Source organism: Phyllostomus discolor, chromosome 5 (genome assembly GCF_004126475.2).
Source record: "Phyllostomus discolor isolate MPI-MPIP mPhyDis1 chromosome 5, mPhyDis1.pri.v3, whole genome shotgun sequence".
NCBI classification, from domain to species: domain Eukaryota; kingdom Metazoa; phylum Chordata; class Mammalia; order Chiroptera; family Phyllostomidae; genus Phyllostomus; species Phyllostomus discolor.
The window spans coordinates 99,617,999-99,636,782 of NC_040907.2; the positions used below are offsets into that span (position 1 = coordinate 99,617,999).

The following is an 18,784-nucleotide window of genomic DNA, read 5'->3' on the forward strand; positions in this document are numbered from 1 at the left end:
CAGGGAGGGTTAAGCCTGATACTTAATAAATATACATTCATGTTATATAATAAGAGCAATTAATAGGTGGTTGTAGAGGGAAAATAGACTAACTAAAGAAGAAACATTGTGTTCCAGTTTCTGTTGCTATGCAACCTACTACCCCCAAATTCCAAGGTCTAAGCAAGAACTACTTTATGTTCTCTCACGATTTTGTGGGTCAGGATGGACTTGTCTGGGCAATTCTATTGTTCCACAGGCATTGATGGGGGTCACTTGGTTATATTCAGCTGTGTCATTGGATGGTGTCACTCCCACATCTGGCCCTTTGGCAGGGACAGCTAGGAGGCTCAGTGCAGCTGGGACTCTCCACCTGTGGTTGCATGTGGTCTCTCACATGGTGGTCTCAGGGTAACTGGATTTCTTAACATGGTCTCCTGGCAATTGTTCCAAAGACTGGAAATAGAAGCTGCCAATTTCTTAAGGCAAGGCCTGGAGGCATGCATAGCATCTCTGTGCTGTGCTTTGTGGTCAGAGCATTTAAGGTCCTATTAGATTCAAGGCAGGGACACATAGACCCCACCTCAACCATCTCTGTGCACATTGCCCATGTGAAGCCAGGCTGGGCAGCTGAATATATGACCACAGGATAGTACCAGGTTTGTTGGTCCAGGCTTTGATGAGACTAATGCTAGCACCTTATACATTCTCACCACTAGAGTCTCTATTCCAAAAGTAGATTTTACATAACAAGATTATAATACTTGGCTTATTATTATTTTTGTCATCCAGGCTTTGATCCTCAAAATTTGTGGTCTTACTCTATTTCTTTACCTATGTTTCAGCTTATTGCCCCATTATTTCTGTGATTTTACTGAGTTGAGTAACATTAAAGAATTTCTTAGATATCCTTGGCAATATGAAAGCTATAATAGAACCAAAGGATATTAGTTTTGTGCATAAGAAACTATTCTATTCCTCACCCTAGTTTTAAATGTATAACCCTGCACCTTAACTTTGGCTGCATAATGGATCCCTATGAATAAAGGAGAGATTTAAGGAGATAGTGCTGGTTTTATTATGGATACAGCAGAGGTGTCAAATTCATTTTCACTGGGGTCCACATCAGCCTCAAGGTTGCCTTCAAAGGGCCGAATATAATCTTAGGACTGTATAAATGTAACTACTGCTTAACTAGGGGCAAGGAGCTCAGCACTGCTACCAGATAGAAACAAAGTGCCTGGCCGGATAAAACAAGGGGAACAGCCAGATTTGGCCCACGGACCTTGTGTTTACCACCTATGGGATACACAGTACATACACAATATCTGAGTGGGGGCTTGCAGATGTTGGAGTGGGTTTTCTGGTATTATAATAACATGACTATTTTATACAGAATTCAAAACAAAATTTGCACTATGACTCTGCATATTATTTTCCTTAAGCATGGCTCCCCTCTCTTTATTTTCTAGGTCATGTCTTTGACACTCTTTATTTCCAAATCAGTATTTTCAAATACTAAGCTCTTTATCTTTTTTGCAGTTCCATTGCATCCTGTTGTTTTGCGGGCGGGGGGGAGGGGGGCAGGATAATCTAGTTTATCAACAAAGGGTAAACAGAATAGAATAATATAATGCTTAGACAGCATAATAAGATATGACAAGTTTAATAAAGCCTTTTTCTTATTGTTGCCTTCTCATGAAATCATTTGACTAATATTTGTTAGAGCAAAAGTTTTAGGGCACAGTGAGGGCCTGTCAGATATACTTAATATGATATAGTTTGAGATATTCAGGTTAGTTAGTCACAGCTGGAGAAAAATTTTTCCCATTTGTTTTTGTTGAAACTAATCATGCCATGTATATAAAGCCAGCTTCCCTCCATAGCTATTTACTTAGATTTTGGAATTTTCAGAGCTAATACTTGCCTTTAAGGCTTCTTTTACATGGAAAAAGGGGATTGTAGTTTGATGTCTTTATAAGAATGTCATTGGATTGGGCAGATTGAGTATGAATTCTTCTCTACCATTTACTAGCTTTCTTATTATGAGCAAGTTGCTCAGTCCTGTGAGCCTCCATATGCTCATGTGAAATGCAAATAATAAAACCTTTGAAAAGATAAGTTAGTGGGCCAATCTGCAATTGTTGTTATTTTGTAGCAATACTCTATCCTACATGACAGCTGTTAGCCATAAATTCCTATATGCATTTAAATCAATTAGGACTAAATAAGAGGAAAGCTTCAATTCCTCGGTCACTAACCCCATTTCAGGTTTCAGGGCCATGTGCTCCCAGTGGCTGCTGTGTTGGGAGTGCAGATAGAGAACATCTCCATCATCACAGAAAGTTCTGTGGCAGCACTGTTAACTTTTGCTAGTCACAAAGGAATTAAAGAGACAGAGTCAATAAGGCATCATTAAGTCCCACTGGGCAGGTTGGGGTCTGTGGGGATGCAGGTGTGTAAAGGTCATGGCCTGACACCACTGACTTCACATGCTACTCTTATCCCAGTCATATCTCTGTGTGAGCCCCTCACTGAAGATGGGCAAGAGATACAGCCTGAGCAAGCTGTGTCCAGCAGAGCCCCATCATCCTCTGACTCTCCTGCTGATCTTACGACCTTTCTACCCCTTCATTGATCTTGTTCAGAAATATGCTAGAACCAGAGTCCATTCTGTAATTTATCTGACATTCTTATATATTAGTAAAATGATGTCACCCACATCTTACTGTATCTGCCAGAATAATATTTAAAGATCAATGTGTTTTTTTCTTTTATCAAAAAGTGTTCTCCAAGCCTTGGCTGGCATAGCTCAGTGGATTGAGCGCAGGCTGCGAACCAAACTGTCACAGGTTCAATTCCCAGTCAGGGTATATGCCTGGGTTGCAGGCCATGACCCCCAGCAACCGCACATTGAAAAAAAAAGAAAAAAAGTGTTCTCCAAATGTCCCTTTGTGTTCTAAGTCATATTGAAAAGCTATTGACTTATTGTCTCACCACCTCATCATTTCCAAAGAGTCTAACCTGTGATGTCAGTTACTGAACAAAAGAAGCCATCATCAAGCCCATCAGTGAGGTTAGGCTGTTTTTGTGTGCACAGTTGTGGGTTTGGCTAGGTGCACGGTCAGGTCAGCAGACACTCATCATCAGAGAAGAGCCCCATGGCAGCCCCCTGACTTTCTGCTTTGCTGATTGATTAGCACAGGGCTCCAGCTGGAAGCAAAGCAGATGACCCCCTTTCTTCATTGATGTGCTGCTCATCCAGCTGTGAAACTGTCTCCCATTTAATGTCTTATATCTCTAAACCCACTGCACACATTTTCCCTGTACGTGTTTAGATTCTAAAAGGGACTAGAGGAACTGTTTTGAACACAAAAACATTTCTTTTTATGGAAATTTAGCCAGTGGTGATGCTGCCCACCTGCCTGCAGTGAGCACGGAATGCTGTGGATGATTCATCGAAACACAAGAAAAACATACACAGAGACAACCAGGTCCTGTGGGGGAATCAGGACAAAATGGCCACCCTCTCTCAAGTGGGGAGAGTGCCCCGCCCCCTGAACAAGCAGGGTTTTATTCTTGAATACCAATACAGTTTGCAAATTACAAGTAGTTAGCTTTTGAAAGGTGCTGGCAGATTTCCTACTGGGATCCTAAGCCAGAGATTTTGGGGTTTTATCATTTAAAAAGACTACAGGACTTAAAGCTTAGTTCTGTTTCCTGCCTGTGACTTCATATTCTAATTAAAAAGCATCCTCCAGCAAGCAGATTTCATAGGGTCTTTCATATTCGATGTCTTAGGCCTGATTACCCCAGGAGTTCACCGTTTCTGGTCTGGACTGTACGGCCCCTGTTACTTCCAATGGGCATGAGTTGGGCAGAGGAGACAAAGGCAGATGGGTGACTTGGATTTTTCAAGGACTCGGGCATTGGCAAAGCCGAGGGGACAGGGGTTGATATCGATCACCCCGTTATTTTCACAGCCCCCGTTATTTTCACAGGAGTCTCGTCCTGTCATTCCTTGGTGAATGTGTCTGTCTTAGATTCATTCTCTGTACAAGAGAATTGTTACCCATCATTGACTGCCGTTCAAGCATGAAAAGGAATGAGGCATATGAACAGGCAGCATTCGTGCCAGGGAAATAAGTTTTGTCTCTTTAGCGTCTCCTGGTTCAGAGGCCTCTTACTCAGCCATAGTTCTAGGCAGTTACAGATTCCTGAGACCAGGCAGGGCAGTCCTCAACACAGTGGCTGTTAGATTCCCAGGGGGATACACCTGGACCCTTAAATGTAATGTTACGTACTATTTAGAGGTCTGATCCTGGGGACTGAACTCATTGTGTAGGAAGAAGGCAGTGAAGGTGGAGGGGAAACATCATCCACAAGTGGGGATTAGTTGAGCACCTCCTATGTGCCAAGCACAGGCTGGGTCCCAGGGCTATGGTCATGAGGAAGCCAGGCAAAGGTCCTGCCTCCCAGAAGTGACAGTACAGTGGGTGACAGACAAGAGAGAGAGCAAGGGTAGAGGAGGCCACAGTACTTTTCACGGTGTCATAAACTATCACACTGGCTACTTTCTGCTTGCTGTACAAATCAGCCTCATTACTGTGACATGGAACTACGCAAAGATGTGAATACCAGGTACTGATCATTGGGGGCCATGCTGGTAGCTGGCTACCACAGTGTTTTAAAAGGGATGCCTGAGTCTGGCTAAATAGCTTTGTTGTTTAGAGTGTTGTCTTCATATGAGAAGGTTGCAGGTTTCATCCCCAGTCAGGGCATGTACAAGAAGTAACCAATGAATGCATAAATAAGTGGAACAACAAATCTCTCTCTCTCTCTCTCTCTCTCTCTATCTCTCTCTCTCAAAAAAAAGTGGGAAGGGATCACCTGCGCCCACCCCTAAAATTTCTGAGTAGTTGGAGGTGGCAAGAATTTATATTTCTAACAGCTTTTTAAGTCATGCTAACTGATGAGACTGCACTTTCAGAACCACTCTTCTGACTTTTTAGAATCTTGAAGTTGGAGGAAATTTTAAAAATCTCGTCCACAGGGTCTATACTGATAGACATATCATCCAGGTGATAGGCATTTGGCTCAGTGGGAGAACCCAGAATTCTACCAATACATTATCCTTTTTTGTTTCTTTGAAAACATAGCCGTAAAATTTACTCCTATGATGAACTCATTTTATGTCTTAAAAACTTAGTGTAAATGGCACATGTAATGGCTGACTGTAAATACCTTCTTAAAAGTGGATTTTTGCCCTGGCTGGTGTGGCTCAATTGGTTGGAATGTTGTCCTATGCACTGGGGGGTTGGGAGTTCAGTTCCAGGTTGGGGCAAATGCCTGGGCTGCAGGTTTAATCCCTGTTTGGGGCACATGTAGGAGGCAGCCTGTTGATCTTCCCTCTCACATCAGTGTTTCTTTCCTGTCTCTCTCTCTCTGTTTCTCTCTCTTTCTCTCTCCCCCACACTCCCTCTCCCTTTAGAATCAATGAAAATAATTTTTTACCATGGATTTTTGTTAGTTTGGGTGGTTGGTTACTTCTACCTTAGGAACCAAGTTCTTGGGTATACTGATTATTGGGGTATAAGTTTGGGAAACAGAAAGCAAGGTCTCAACTCTTCATGGATTTCAGGAAATCAGCCTCTCACTAACATTTGAGCAGATGGTTCGGCAAGCGCCTTTTGTTCAGGAAGTATAACATCCTTTTGCACCTTCATTAGCAACCTGCAGCCTGGCACCAGCATACTCCATGGTGGCACACAAATCTTGTGGGCTTGCCTCATTGGGTGAAACCGGGGTAGGGGGTGGTATGCTGGGAAAGGGAAGCAAGTAATATTGAAGGGAAGATGAGTCTACAAGCAGTTTCTGTTTGGTGTACCTTTCTGAGTGTGTTTTTAGTGAGAGTGGGCCTGGAGATGTTTCTGCAGCAGTAATGTTTTGGTCACAGTGCCTGAGTCACAGGGCTTTGCTTTTCCTGGGTTCTGTGGGATCTATGTATTTTGAGTTCCTATGGAGAAGATGTCTTCTGAGCAAGATGTCCTAATACAATCAGATTTGGGCACAAGTATTATTCTTGTTTTACCTACAAATATAAAGACTACTCTTTCATAGAGAAAAGGCAGCAAGTTGTAGGATTTGATGAACACATTGACCTAGCACTGAGGAAGAACCTTGTCATAATTTATTATGCTTTTTACAATGGAACTGAATTAAAAATGCATAAGTGTATTTATATTGATGCAATATAAATACATTTTAATATTAAATGAATTAAACTATACTTTTATATCATTAAGCCTATTTAATGTTAATACAATCATATTAGTTTAAATATCTATGATGTATACTAAAACTGGTCATCTCAAATTTCTAAATGAATATTTTTAAACCATGTTTCCTACCTTTTTAACATTATATATTATCACAAACAATTTTAACAAACAAAATATTTTGAAGAAGTATTATTAAAGAGATGAATATTTACTGCAATTAAATAAGAAACCAAACTCAGTTGCACAATGATTAATGAATTATTTTCAAAGCAGTTAATTTTTACCTCACCTAGATTTAGTTATTCTAAATGTAATAAATGAGGCTCCATTGGTTCATTACACAACAGGTGCACCATAGATGTTAGTTAGCTTTATGGATGCGGGGAGGAACAAAAGAATGGGAAGCTGTAACTTATGTCACCTTACAGACCCTCAACTGCACTTCATCTGGTCTCACATGTAAAAGGATACCTACCTCCTTCTGTGCCATTTTACATGTGGTTAAAACCTCAGGTTTTACAGAAACCAGAATCAAACAGCCAACTAAATATGTGATCTTAAGCAACTTACTGAATGTATCCAAGCCTCAGCTTTTTCAACTAGAAAATGAAGATACTAATAATCTTTGAAGTATCATGTGCCTGGTACAATAGCTACAGATGTTTTTATAAAAGATTGGTGAGCTTACCTGTAGTCACAAAGCATGGCAGGGTTGGGTTGCCACCTGCATGAAGTAGGGCATTCGGCCAAGCCAGGAGGCACCAGCTTTACTCCCCAGGCTCATAGGCTGAGAGAGCACCATCAGGCACCATCAGGCAGACAGACCTGGAGCTCAGGAGTCTACTAGCAGTGCTGAGATGGGCTCACTTAAAATCTACCATTAACAGTATTTTTATTGTAGAAATCACCATCACCTCCCCCCACCCTTTTAAAAGGCAGCCACTATTGATTATTAGTATTATTTCTAAAATTCATAGAGCCCTGCCTGGTATGGCACAGTGGTTTCTGTGTCATCCTGCAAACCAAAAGGTCACAGGTTCAATACCCGGTCAGCGCACATGCCTGGGTTGTGGGCCAGATCCCCAGTTGGGGGCGTGCGAGAGACAACTGATTGATGTTTCTCTTGCATGTCCATATTTCTCTCCTTCTCCCTCTGCCTCCCTTCCCCTCTCTCTAAAAATGAATAAATAAAATCTTTAAAAAATAAAAATCACAGATGCAAATACTATAATTTCAGCCTATTTAATATACACACAAGAATAATATGCTTAACAGGTCATAGCTTCCTTTCTTTTTTCTGTTTTATGCTGCTTTTTGGGTTCTGAGTTTTCAATATGTCATCAAAACTCATGACTAACACAAAATAACATTAACACAAAATAATAAGCCACAAAATATCCATTTATCACTGTGTAAAATGCATCATAGTTATGTTAATTAGAAAAGTTCTTGCATTTCCCTGTACATAATGAATTGTGAATGTGTTACCATCAAATAAATGATTTAAAAATTGTCCTTCAAGTATTATTTTTCTCATTATGTAATTTTATTTAATATAATAGATGCTTCTTAAATTATTTTTTAACTATATGAAGTTCAAATTTCCAAACAACCTTTTAATTACTGATGTTTTGGGGCAATCTCACTAAAAAAAAACACTTTTGTTCCTTAAATAGTCTTAAATATAGTTGTCATAAGTTTCCATTTTAAAATGAATTTATGGAGAAACCACAAAACAGCTGTTAGATTTCCATTAGACTGGCATATTCAGTACCTGTAACCTTTCACCCTCACCACTCATTAAGAAATATGTTTGCAGTGTCCTATTGGTCAATCTCAGAAATTCCTAATTTACCTGATATAAAATTTGCATTTAGTAGCTACTGGAAGTAATAGAAGCCAGTATTTTTCCAGTCACTGGCATTATGTTCTATTTATACATAGTTTATTTCACCACATGTTGAAAGAGTATGTTCCTCAAGGAGAAAATTCTATTTTTTTCTTTATTTTTACTGTTTACACTATTATAGATGCCCTCATTTCCTCCCCAGCTTGTCTCCTATCCTCATCTCACCATCCCTCTGGCCATCACCACAATGTTGTCTGTGTCCATGGGTTATACATATATGTCCTTTGGCTAATCCCTTCACCTTCTTTTATCCAGCCCTTACCCCCCGACAGCTATCAGTCTGTTCCATGTTTCCATGTCTCTGGTTCTATTTTGTTCATCAGTTTATTTTGTTCACTAGATTCCACATATAAGTGAGATCATATGATATTTTTCAAGGGGAAAATTCTATTATTTTTAACAATTTTGGATATTACTTTAAATATTGCTGGCTAAAGCAAGATAATTTTATTGTAATCACAGTAAAGTTAAAGGCTTAATTATTAAACTATACTAGACTCTGAAAACACATCAAATACATTGATATATACAAAGTAGAGTTTTATAGAAGGAACCTCATTTATTCTGAATTTGTGATAATCAGAACATGGGGTGAAGTTTGCTTTTTATCCACATTTTGGAGCAAATAAATAAGTACATATACTGCTTGTTATGTTGAGTTATATAATGTGACATTTTGTTAAGACCAGTTGAAATGCTTTTTAAATGGTTTGATAATTATATTGTATTATACAATATTTTAAAACATGCAGTTGGGCACATGAATGCCTCGAGTCATAATTGCCTGGAAAAATTTACACTTTTTTTTCCTTAAGTGAATCCCTAGTATGGACTCATTTGTAAAATCTGGCCAAAGAAATGGCCAGATTTTTTTTTTAATTTGTATTTAATTATTGTAAAAAGCTGGCCACCTGCCCATTTGATTGGCTTGTAAAAATACATGAAAAGGTATCTAAATATTAATCTGCCTTCAAAAACTGCAGCTCTACATAAAAGCAGTAAAATTTTATTAGTGATGAGAGTAGTTTCTTTTTGGCAGCCAATAAACAATATTATTTCATATGAAATGTCTTTAAGTAGTTTTAAAAAATTCTTTACTGAATAGCACAGCATTAGGTAATTTGTATTCTTCTTGCTTTTTGCGTAATCCTGAGCAGTTATAAAGAGGAATGAAAAATAGTAATGTTATTTGCATAACCAAATGTGAATTCCCCATGTTGATCTGGCATGGGGAAATTATTACAAAGTAACTTGATACTTTGAATTTATACATGTATGGTATCTGTGCAGAAAAAATCTGACATAGTAGGCCTGCCTGCTGATGCTTAGGAAGGCCTGCTTCCAAGGTTGGCATCTGGGAACTTGGATGTGGGAAGAGTTCCCACCCCCATGACTCATCAGAGAAGAGTGGTTCACTGTGCCTAGACTGTTTACTTAAGCAATGTGGCTTATACTGAGCACCTGCTTTCCTCCTGGAAATCTAGATCTTAGTTTATGCCAGACAAAGACTGCCTACATGACCAGTTCCCAGTGAAAATCTTGAGTACTGAGTCACTAAGAAGTTTTCTTGGTTGGCAGCATTTCACACGTGTTCCTGGAGTAATTATGTAAACCTGTGTGACTACCAGGAAAGGATTCTGGAAGCTTGCTCCTGGTTCCCCTGAACTTTTCTCCCCATGTGACTTTTCCTTTGCTGATATTGCCTTGTATATTTTTGCCATAATAAATCATAACTGAGTATGACTATGTGCTTGTATAGTCATCACAACCAATCATAAAACCTAGGGGTTGGTTGGGGACTCCCAACATGGAACCCTATTGGTGGTAATTCAGAGACCATCTGAAAACCATGTGTTGTTGGTAGCTGTGTCATTTGTGGCTGACAGGTCTCAGTGCCATAGCACTTCGGCAGAGAGGCTGGTTATACCCGAACATTTTTCTCAGTACAATATTTAATACACTTCAAGTCATCCTAAGAAATTTAGGTTATAGGCTTAACCTCTGTTTTTAAATTTAAAGGTTAATTCTTTAGTATAATTTGCTAATTGTTTCTTTTTAATTTAAACATTGGAAGATGTTTAATTTCCTAAATGTAGAGTGGTCTTTACAGAAAGAGTATATTATTGCATCCCCCATTTTCTCTCCAACATTGTTCTTTTAAAAGAAAATGTTTTTACTGTTGTTTACAGTTGTCTCCATTTTTTCCCCATTGCTCTCCCCAGCCATGCTAACATCCCTCTCACACATTCAATCCTTCCCCCCATTGTCTTTGTCCATGGGTCCTTTTTACATGTTCCTTGACTTGACACTTCCCCATCTTTGCCCCAGTAGCCCCATACCTCTCCTTTCTGGTCACTGTCAAGTTTGTTTTTTATTTCCAAGTCTCTTGTTCTATTTTGCTCCCTTGTATGTTTTTTTGATAAGGTTCCACGTGTAGGTAAGATCATATGATATTTGTCTTTCACCACCTGGCTTATTTCACGTAGCATAATATTCTCCAGTTCCATCCATACTGTCACAAAAAGGAGTTCCTTCTTTCCTTCTGCTGCATAGTATTCCACTGTGTAAATGTACTAAAGTTTTTTGATCTGCTCATTTAGTGATGGGCATTTAGGCTGTTTCCAATACTCAGCTATTGTAAATAATGCTGTTATGAACATTGAGGTACATAGGTTCTTTTGAATTGTGTTTCAGAATTCTTAGGGTATAATCCCAGCAGTGGAATTGCCAGGTCAAAAGGCATTACTATTTTTAGTTTTGGGAGGAAATTCCACACTGTTTTCTACAGTGACTGCACCAGTCTGCATTACCACCAACAGTGTACTGGGGTTCCCTTTTCTCTACAGCCTCACCACCACTAGCTGTTTGTTGATTTGTTTATGATGGCCATTCTCACTGGTGTGAAGTGGTATCTCATTGTGGTTTTAATTTGCATCTCTCTAATGGCTAGCGATGCTGAGTATCCTTTCATATGTATGTCCTTCTTACAGAAGTGTCTCTTCAGGTCCGTTGCCCATTTTTAACTGTATTGTTTGTCTTCCTGGTGTGGAGTCATATGAATTTTTCCTATATTTTTGAGATCAAACCCTTGTCCAAGGTATCATTGACAAATATGCTTTCCAATACCATTTGTTCCCTTTTTATTTTGCTGATATTTTCTTTAGCTGTGCAGAGCTTTTTAATTCAATTCAGTCCCATTTGTTTATTTTTTCTTCTTTCTCAAAATTGCTGAGGCTCTCTGCAGTCACTTATGGTTCCATATATATTTTTAAAATATTTGTTCAATATATGTGAAATATATCATTGGAATTTTAATAGCAATTACATGGATTATATAAATTGCTTTGGGCAGTATGGACATTTTACTGATATTAAGTCTTCCAGTCTGTGAACACGGTGTATGCTTCCATTTATTTGTGTCTTTCTTAATTTCTTTCTTCAGTGTTCTGTAGTTTTCTGAGTACAGATCTACCTCCTTGGTTAGGTTTATTCTCAGGTCCTTTATTTTTCTTCTTTCTATAATAAATAAGATGTTTTTCCTAATTTATGTTTCTGATATTTCATTGTTCGTGTCAAAAATGCCTTTGATTTCTGCATATTGACTTTGTATCCTACCATTTTTTTCCAAATTCACTTACTGGGTGGAGTAGTTTTTCAATGGAGTCTATAGGTTTTTCTATGTACACCATCTGTCAGCCACAAACAATGTCAGTTTTACTTCCTTCTTTGCAATTTGGATGCCTTTTATTTCTTTTTCTTTTCTGATCACTGTGGCTAGAACTTCCAATACTATGTTGAAGAGAAGTGGTAAAAGTGGTCACCCTTGTCTTGTGCCTCATCTTAGGGTGAAAGCTTCTAGATTTTGCCCATTGAGTATGATGTTTGGAGGTTTCTCAAATATGGCCTTTATTATATTGAGGTGTGCTCCCTCTATTCCCACTTTGCTGAGCATTTTTTATCAAAACGGGTGCTGTACCTTATCAAATGCTTTTTCAGCATCTACTGATACAATCATATGATTTCTTTCATTTTGTTTATGTGATGTATTACATTTATTGATTTAGAAATATTGTACCATCCTTGTATCCCTGGAATGAACCCCACTTGCTCATGGTGTATGATCTTTTTAAAGTATTGCTGGATGAAATTTGCCAATATTTTTTTCAGGATTTTAGCATCTATGTTCATCAATGGTATTGGCCTGTAGTTTTCTTTCTTTGTTGTGTCTTTATCTCATTTTGGGATTAGGAAGATGCTGGTGTCATAAAAAGAGTTTGGTATTCTTTCCTCTCCTTGGGTTTTTTGGAGTAGTTTGAGAAGAATAGGGGTTAGCTCTTCCTTAAATCTTTTGTAAAATTCTCCTGTAAAATAGTCTAGTCCACAGCTTTTGTATGCTGGGAATTTTTTGATTACTGCTTCAATATCACTAGCTGTTACTGGTCTGTTCAGACTTTCTGCTTCTTCTTCATTCAGGTTTGGAAGACTATATGTTTCTAGAAATTTGTCCATTTCACCCCAGTTTTCAAATTTCTTGGCATATATTTGTTCATACTAATTTCTTATAATCCTTTGTGGTTCTGTGGTATCAATTGTAATTTCTCACTTCTGATTTTATTATTTGGGTCCTCTCTTCTTCCTTGATGAGTCTGGTTAAAGTCTTGTTGATTTCATTTACCTTTTCAAAGTGCTAGCTCCTGGATTTATTGATCCTTTGAATTGTTCTTTTAGTCTCTATGTAATTTATTTCTACTCTGATCCTGATTATTTTCTTCCTTCTACTTGCCCTGGGCTTAGTTGCTGTTCCTCCATTTCTTACAGATTTAGGGTTAGGTTGTTTATTTGAAACTTTTCTGTCATTTTTGGTAGTCCTGTATTGCTGTTAGCTTCCCTCTCAGGACTGCCTTCATTGTGTCCCTTAAGTTTAGGGCTGTTGTGTGTTCATTTTCATCTGTTTCCACAAACTTTTTGTTGTTTTCCTTGATCTCATTGTTAACCCACTCATTGTTTAATAACATGTTATTCAGTCTCCATGAACTTGACTGTTTTTGAGTTTTTTCCTTTAGGTTGGTTTCTATTTTCAAGCCATTGTGGTCTGAGAAAATGCTTGATATGATTTCAACTATTTTGAATTTGTTGAGGCTTGTTTTGTGTCCTCTCATGTGGTCTATCTTTGAAAATGTTCCACGTGCATTTGAAAAATGTGTATTTTGCTTATTTGAGGTAAAAGGGTCTGTGCCTCATTAAATCAATTTGATATAGTGCATCTGTCAGTGCCACAATATCGTTGTTGCTTCTTTGTTTGAAAGATCTGTCCATTGTTGACAGTGGGGTGTTAAAATTTCCTATTATAAGTGTGTTTCTGTCTTTGTCTTTCTTTAAATCCTTCGAGATTTCCTTATATATTTTGGTGCTCCTATGGGTGCATATATGTCTATAATGTTTATATTCTTGATGGATTCTACCCTTGACTATTATTAAGGGTCCTTCTATGTCTCTTTTTATGGCCTTTGTTTTGAAATCTACTTTATCTCATATAAGTATTGCAACCCCAGCTTTTATTTCCTGTTCATTTTCTTGGAAAAATTTCTTCCAACCCTTCACTTTCAGTCTGTGTAGGTCCTTTGTTCTGGGATAGGTCTCTTGTAGGCAGCATATGCGTGGAGCATGTTTTCTTACCCATTCAACTAACCTATGTCTTTTGATTGGAGCATTTAATCCAGTAACATTTAAGGTTGTTATTGATAAGTACTTATTCATTGCTACTTTCCCCCTTTATACCTGTGTTCCTCTCTCACTCTTTTTCTTCGTCTTCTTAAAGCAGTCCCTTTAGCATGCTTGCAACGTTGGTTTGGTGGATATGTATTTTTTTAGCCTTCTTTAGTTAGAGAAACTCCTTATTTTGCCTTCCATTTTAAATGGGAGCCTTCCTGGTAGAGTAGTCTTGGTTGCAAGCCTTTGCTTTTCATTACTTGGAATATCTCTTACCATTCTCTTCTGGTTTCTACTGTTTCTGTTTAGAAATCAGCTTATCGGAGCTCCTTTGTATATTAATATCTGTTTCTCCCTTGCTGCCTTTAAGTTCTCTCTTTGTCTTTGAAATTTGCCATTTTTTAAAGACTTCATTTATTCATTTTTGGAGAGAGAGAAAGGGAGAAAGAAAGAGAGAGAGAGAGAAACAGCAATGTGTCGTTGCCTCTCACACGCCCTCTACTGGGGACCTGGCCCACATAAACCCAGGCATGTGCTCCAAACTGGGAATAGAACCAGTGGCCCTTTGATTCACAGGCTGGCAATCAACCACTGAGCCACACAGGCCAGGGTAAAGTTTGCCATTTTAATTATGATGTGTCTTGGAGTGGGCCTCTTTGGGTTTATCTTGATTGGAACCTTCTGGTCTTCCTGGACTTGCATGACATTTTCCTCTCACCAAGTTAGGGAAATTTTCCATCATTACTTTTTCCAAATAGGTTTTCTATCCCTTGCTCATGTTTTTCTCCTTCTGGAATAGTTATTATACAGATATTATCATGTTTCACATTGTCCTGCAGCTCCTTTAACCCCTCTTTGTTATTTTTGAGTCTTTTTCATTTTTTTGCTCTGTCTGGGAGTTGTTTTCTACCTTGTGCTCCTGTTTGCTGATTTGATCCTCTGCTTCATCTGTCCTGTTTTTAGTTCCTTCTACTGTGTTCTTCAATTCAGAAATTGTATTCTTCATTTCCTCCTGGCTCTTATTGCTAATTTCTATGTCCTTTTTCATGCTGATGCAGTTCACAGTAAGTTCCTTGTAGCTTCCCTGTAGTTCTTTGTAATTCTCACTGCGCTCATTGAGCTTTCTTATAACCATTGTTTTGAACTAAGTGTCTGATAGCTTACTTACCTCTATTTCTTTTAGCACTCTTTCTGGGTATTACTCCTTTCATTTTGATTGGATGTTGTTCCTTTCTCTCACCACTTTAGGGGAGACGCTTCTTATTTTTTCTGTTCTCAAATTGATATGCTTTGACTATGCTTTGTCTTTGTGGTGTGACCTTCTATGGTAGGAAAGTTGTGGGGTTCACTGGTGTAGTCTCCTTCATCTCCTGAATTGATACTCTTAGGATACTCTTTCCTTTATATTCTTTATGCTGACTCTCTGGAATATAATTGGGTTTTGATTGTTGCTGCATCATTCTTTGTTAATTTGGTTGACTGATGGTCACTCCATCCACCATGGCTGACTAAGAGTCCTCCATCCACCATGTCTTATATACTGTTGTGCAGGGAGAAGAAAACAAAACCACACAGCCCAGGAAACAAATCCATATCTGCAAAAATAATTCCCACCCACAGTCCCACTATCAACAACAAATGAATCAGTATTATTAATAAGGATGTAAAGACATTAAGACTATTATAAGAAAGAAGCAGAAATATGAGATGACTGAAAGAAAAATGATATTGAGAGGGTAACGGGAGCAGCACTAGTAAGAGTAGGAAAGCAGAGCAATGCAAAGAAACAGTAGAAGTTATATCATAAATAAAGAAGAAAATTAAGAAGGCAGAATGGACTAACAGAAGGGAAATATATAGTATTAGGTTTAAAAAGAAAATTTTTAAAAAATAATGTGAGAAGGAAAGAAAAAGGAAAAAGTAAATTAAAAAATTAGGAATCAAATTGGAGAAAAAGATCCACCACAGCATTATCAACAGCAAATGAACTAAGATTAATGTAGGTGGGGTGAGAATAAGAGGGAAAAAAGAAAGAAAAGCTTAAAAGATGTCTAGAGGAAAGGGAAATATTTTGAGATGATAGAGGAAGAGGAAATACTGAGAGTCAAGAACCAGGCTAAGACAGGAAAAAATAAAAATTTGAGACAAAAAAAATAAAGGGCTAGATGAAAGAAAAAATATAGAAAAGAAAAAATATTAAGACAGTGGAAAGTTAAAATATGAGACAAAAAACAGGTAGAACGAATGCTGAATGAAGTAGGAGAGAGGAACAGTAACATTTGAGATTTGAATTATAAGAGTAGTGAAGATCTGGAGATAAAAATTGAAAAATGCAACAATAACTACCCTGTACACAATAAATGAGGAAAAATTACTAGAGATGGAGAAAGAACGCAGGTATTTTAAGAGCAGGATAAACAATGTAAGATGACCATTGATAAGAAAATTGGTTTTGAGAGGCTCAACAGGGGAGAAATAACAAGAGTGTGAAAGTTGTAGCAAGAAAGAAAACAAAATTTAAAATGAAAATAATAATAGGAAAGAAGAAGGTAAAATGAGGTAAGAAAAGGAAAGAGCAAAATATGAGAATTGAAATAAACTGTAATATAAAATCTAGTGGCTTAATATGTAGAAACTTAAAGGACAAACAATGAATATTAAAAAAAAGAACTATACAGGAAAGAAAATACCACAAATCATGGGGAAGACCATGGTGGATTTTGTCTTAGCCGCATCTAGTATTTACCACTGTTTTTTCTTTCTGTATCTGCCTCTGGTGATGTCAGATGGTGTCCCAGTTTGACCTTAGGAAACCTGTTTGCAACTACCAGGGATCTACTGTCTGTGGCTGTCTCCTTCAGTTGTTAATTTAGTCACTCTGCATTCTGCAGACAGGCTTAAGCTCCACAGGGTGGGGAAGAGTATCTCGGAGCGGGGGGTGGGGGGGTGGGGGGACTATTGCTTCCCTTCAGGCTAATGCCACTTGAAGGCGAGTGGTCTGCCTGAGCAAGATGGCTCCTCCAGTCTGGGGGATGACTCAGCACTGGGGCCTTGGTGACTGCTCTCTCAGTTCTTTCCCCAAACCCACCATCCCCAGTCTCTCCTCAAGCATCTCTAGTCCACTCTGGCCCACTTTGTTAGAGCCCGTGGTAAGTGGCTGCGTATCAAAATTTTGTGTTTGTCCTTTAAATGGCTCTTTGCATCTCTAGCCATCCATCTCTGGCAGAGAGAAATCCTGCCACTTTTTGAGGCTGGATGTTATCTGTGTACTTTTTGAGCACTGGTGCTGTAGGCTGAGGAGCCCAGGTTCAAGTTTAGGCCCCACACTTCTCAAGGGAATCCTCCCAGCTGATAAGATATCCCTCCAGCACTTCAGCTGCCACTCATGGGTGCCCAGCCTGCCTTCTCACATCTCCACCACACTCCATACCAGTCACATTGTATGAAAGCTGTTTCCTCTGTCTGTTCCATAGTTATAAGGCTTCTCTCTCACTATTGTTCAGTTGTTTATTCAGCATGATTTGTCCACAATTTAGTTGTAATTCCATATTAGTCCTGGGAGGATGTTAGTGTGACTTCCACTCATTCTTCCACCATCTTGGATCCTAATTGCTTTTCTTAATGAAACATTTTCTAGCCCTGGTTTGGTGGTTCAATTCATTGGAGCATCATCGCATACACCAAAGTGCAGGTTCGATCCACAGTCAGGGTGCATACCTAAGTTGTGGGCTTGATCCCCAGTTGGGGTGCATACAGGATGCAACCAACTGATGTCCCTCTCTCTAAATACATACATATATACATACATACATACATACATACATACATACATAAAAAATCAAAAAGAATCCTTGGGTGAGTATTAAAAAAAGAAGAAAAAAGAAGTATTTTCTAAATTCCCAATGATTAGCACTGTGCCCAGTTTAATAAATGTTGGATTTAATTAAAGAGGTCTCCAACAGTACTTGAAGGCTCTGGTCTTTCCCAATCCTGTCCTAACCCTGTCTCCCTGCAGTGTTTACTCCCCACACCCTTATACCCTAACATACGTACTCAGAACTGTGCCAGAGAAGAAATTTCATCTTGAAGATTTTATGTATTTCCAAGTGCTATTAATAATTCTTAAGAAAACTAATGTATACATTTATCCACATTTAAGAACAATTTTTAGTATTAATTATATAATAAAGTCTGGATCTAAACTCAAATTCATGTGCAATAATGCCCTGAATAAATTAAAAATTAGAGTATGCATATGCTAAATGAATTGACCATGCTGTCTGAAAAGTAGTTCAAAATAATAAATAAATTCTCTTCCTTTGGTACCACAAATCTTATTCATTTTTCACATGTACCCAATGAGTTATAAATTAATTTTCCCTTCTTTTTGAAGGTACTACCATACTAATTTTGCCATCATTTGGCTGCTATTTAAATACTTGGAGCAGATTCTGCTAATATTTAAATTTTAGGATACTTGGCCAAGGCTTACAGTTATAGCAAGCCACACATTCATGTAAGTGCACAAAATGATGTGGGAAACAATTGTTGCTAATTCTGTTTCAGATAGGTAGAAATCAGGAGGAATTATACAGATAACTCAAGATGAGAAGCCACCCTTTCTTAACCTCTGTTGGCCTTCCTTTTGGACTATCATGAAGTAACAAGTTCTTATATTTCTGAAGCTGTAACGGGGTGACCAACCTTTTGGCATCTCTGGGCCACACTGAAAGAAGAAGACTTGTTTTGGACTACACAGTAAATACATTGCAACACATAACCACACACACAAAAATCTCATAATATTTTAAGTAAATTTACAAATTAATGTTGGGCCACATTCATAGCCATCCTAGGCCAATCACAGCCCATGGTCTGTGGGTTTGAAACCATTGCTCTAGAAGAT

General features: G+C 38.3%; 1 protein-coding gene across 1 annotated transcript in view; it reads left to right on the top strand.

Annotated features, from left to right (window-relative positions):
- ST6GAL2 (ST6 beta-galactoside alpha-2,6-sialyltransferase 2) overlaps window positions 1-18,784 on the top strand; it is a 44,195-nt gene that overhangs the window by 16,511 nt on the left and 8,900 nt on the right. The window lies entirely within an intron of this gene.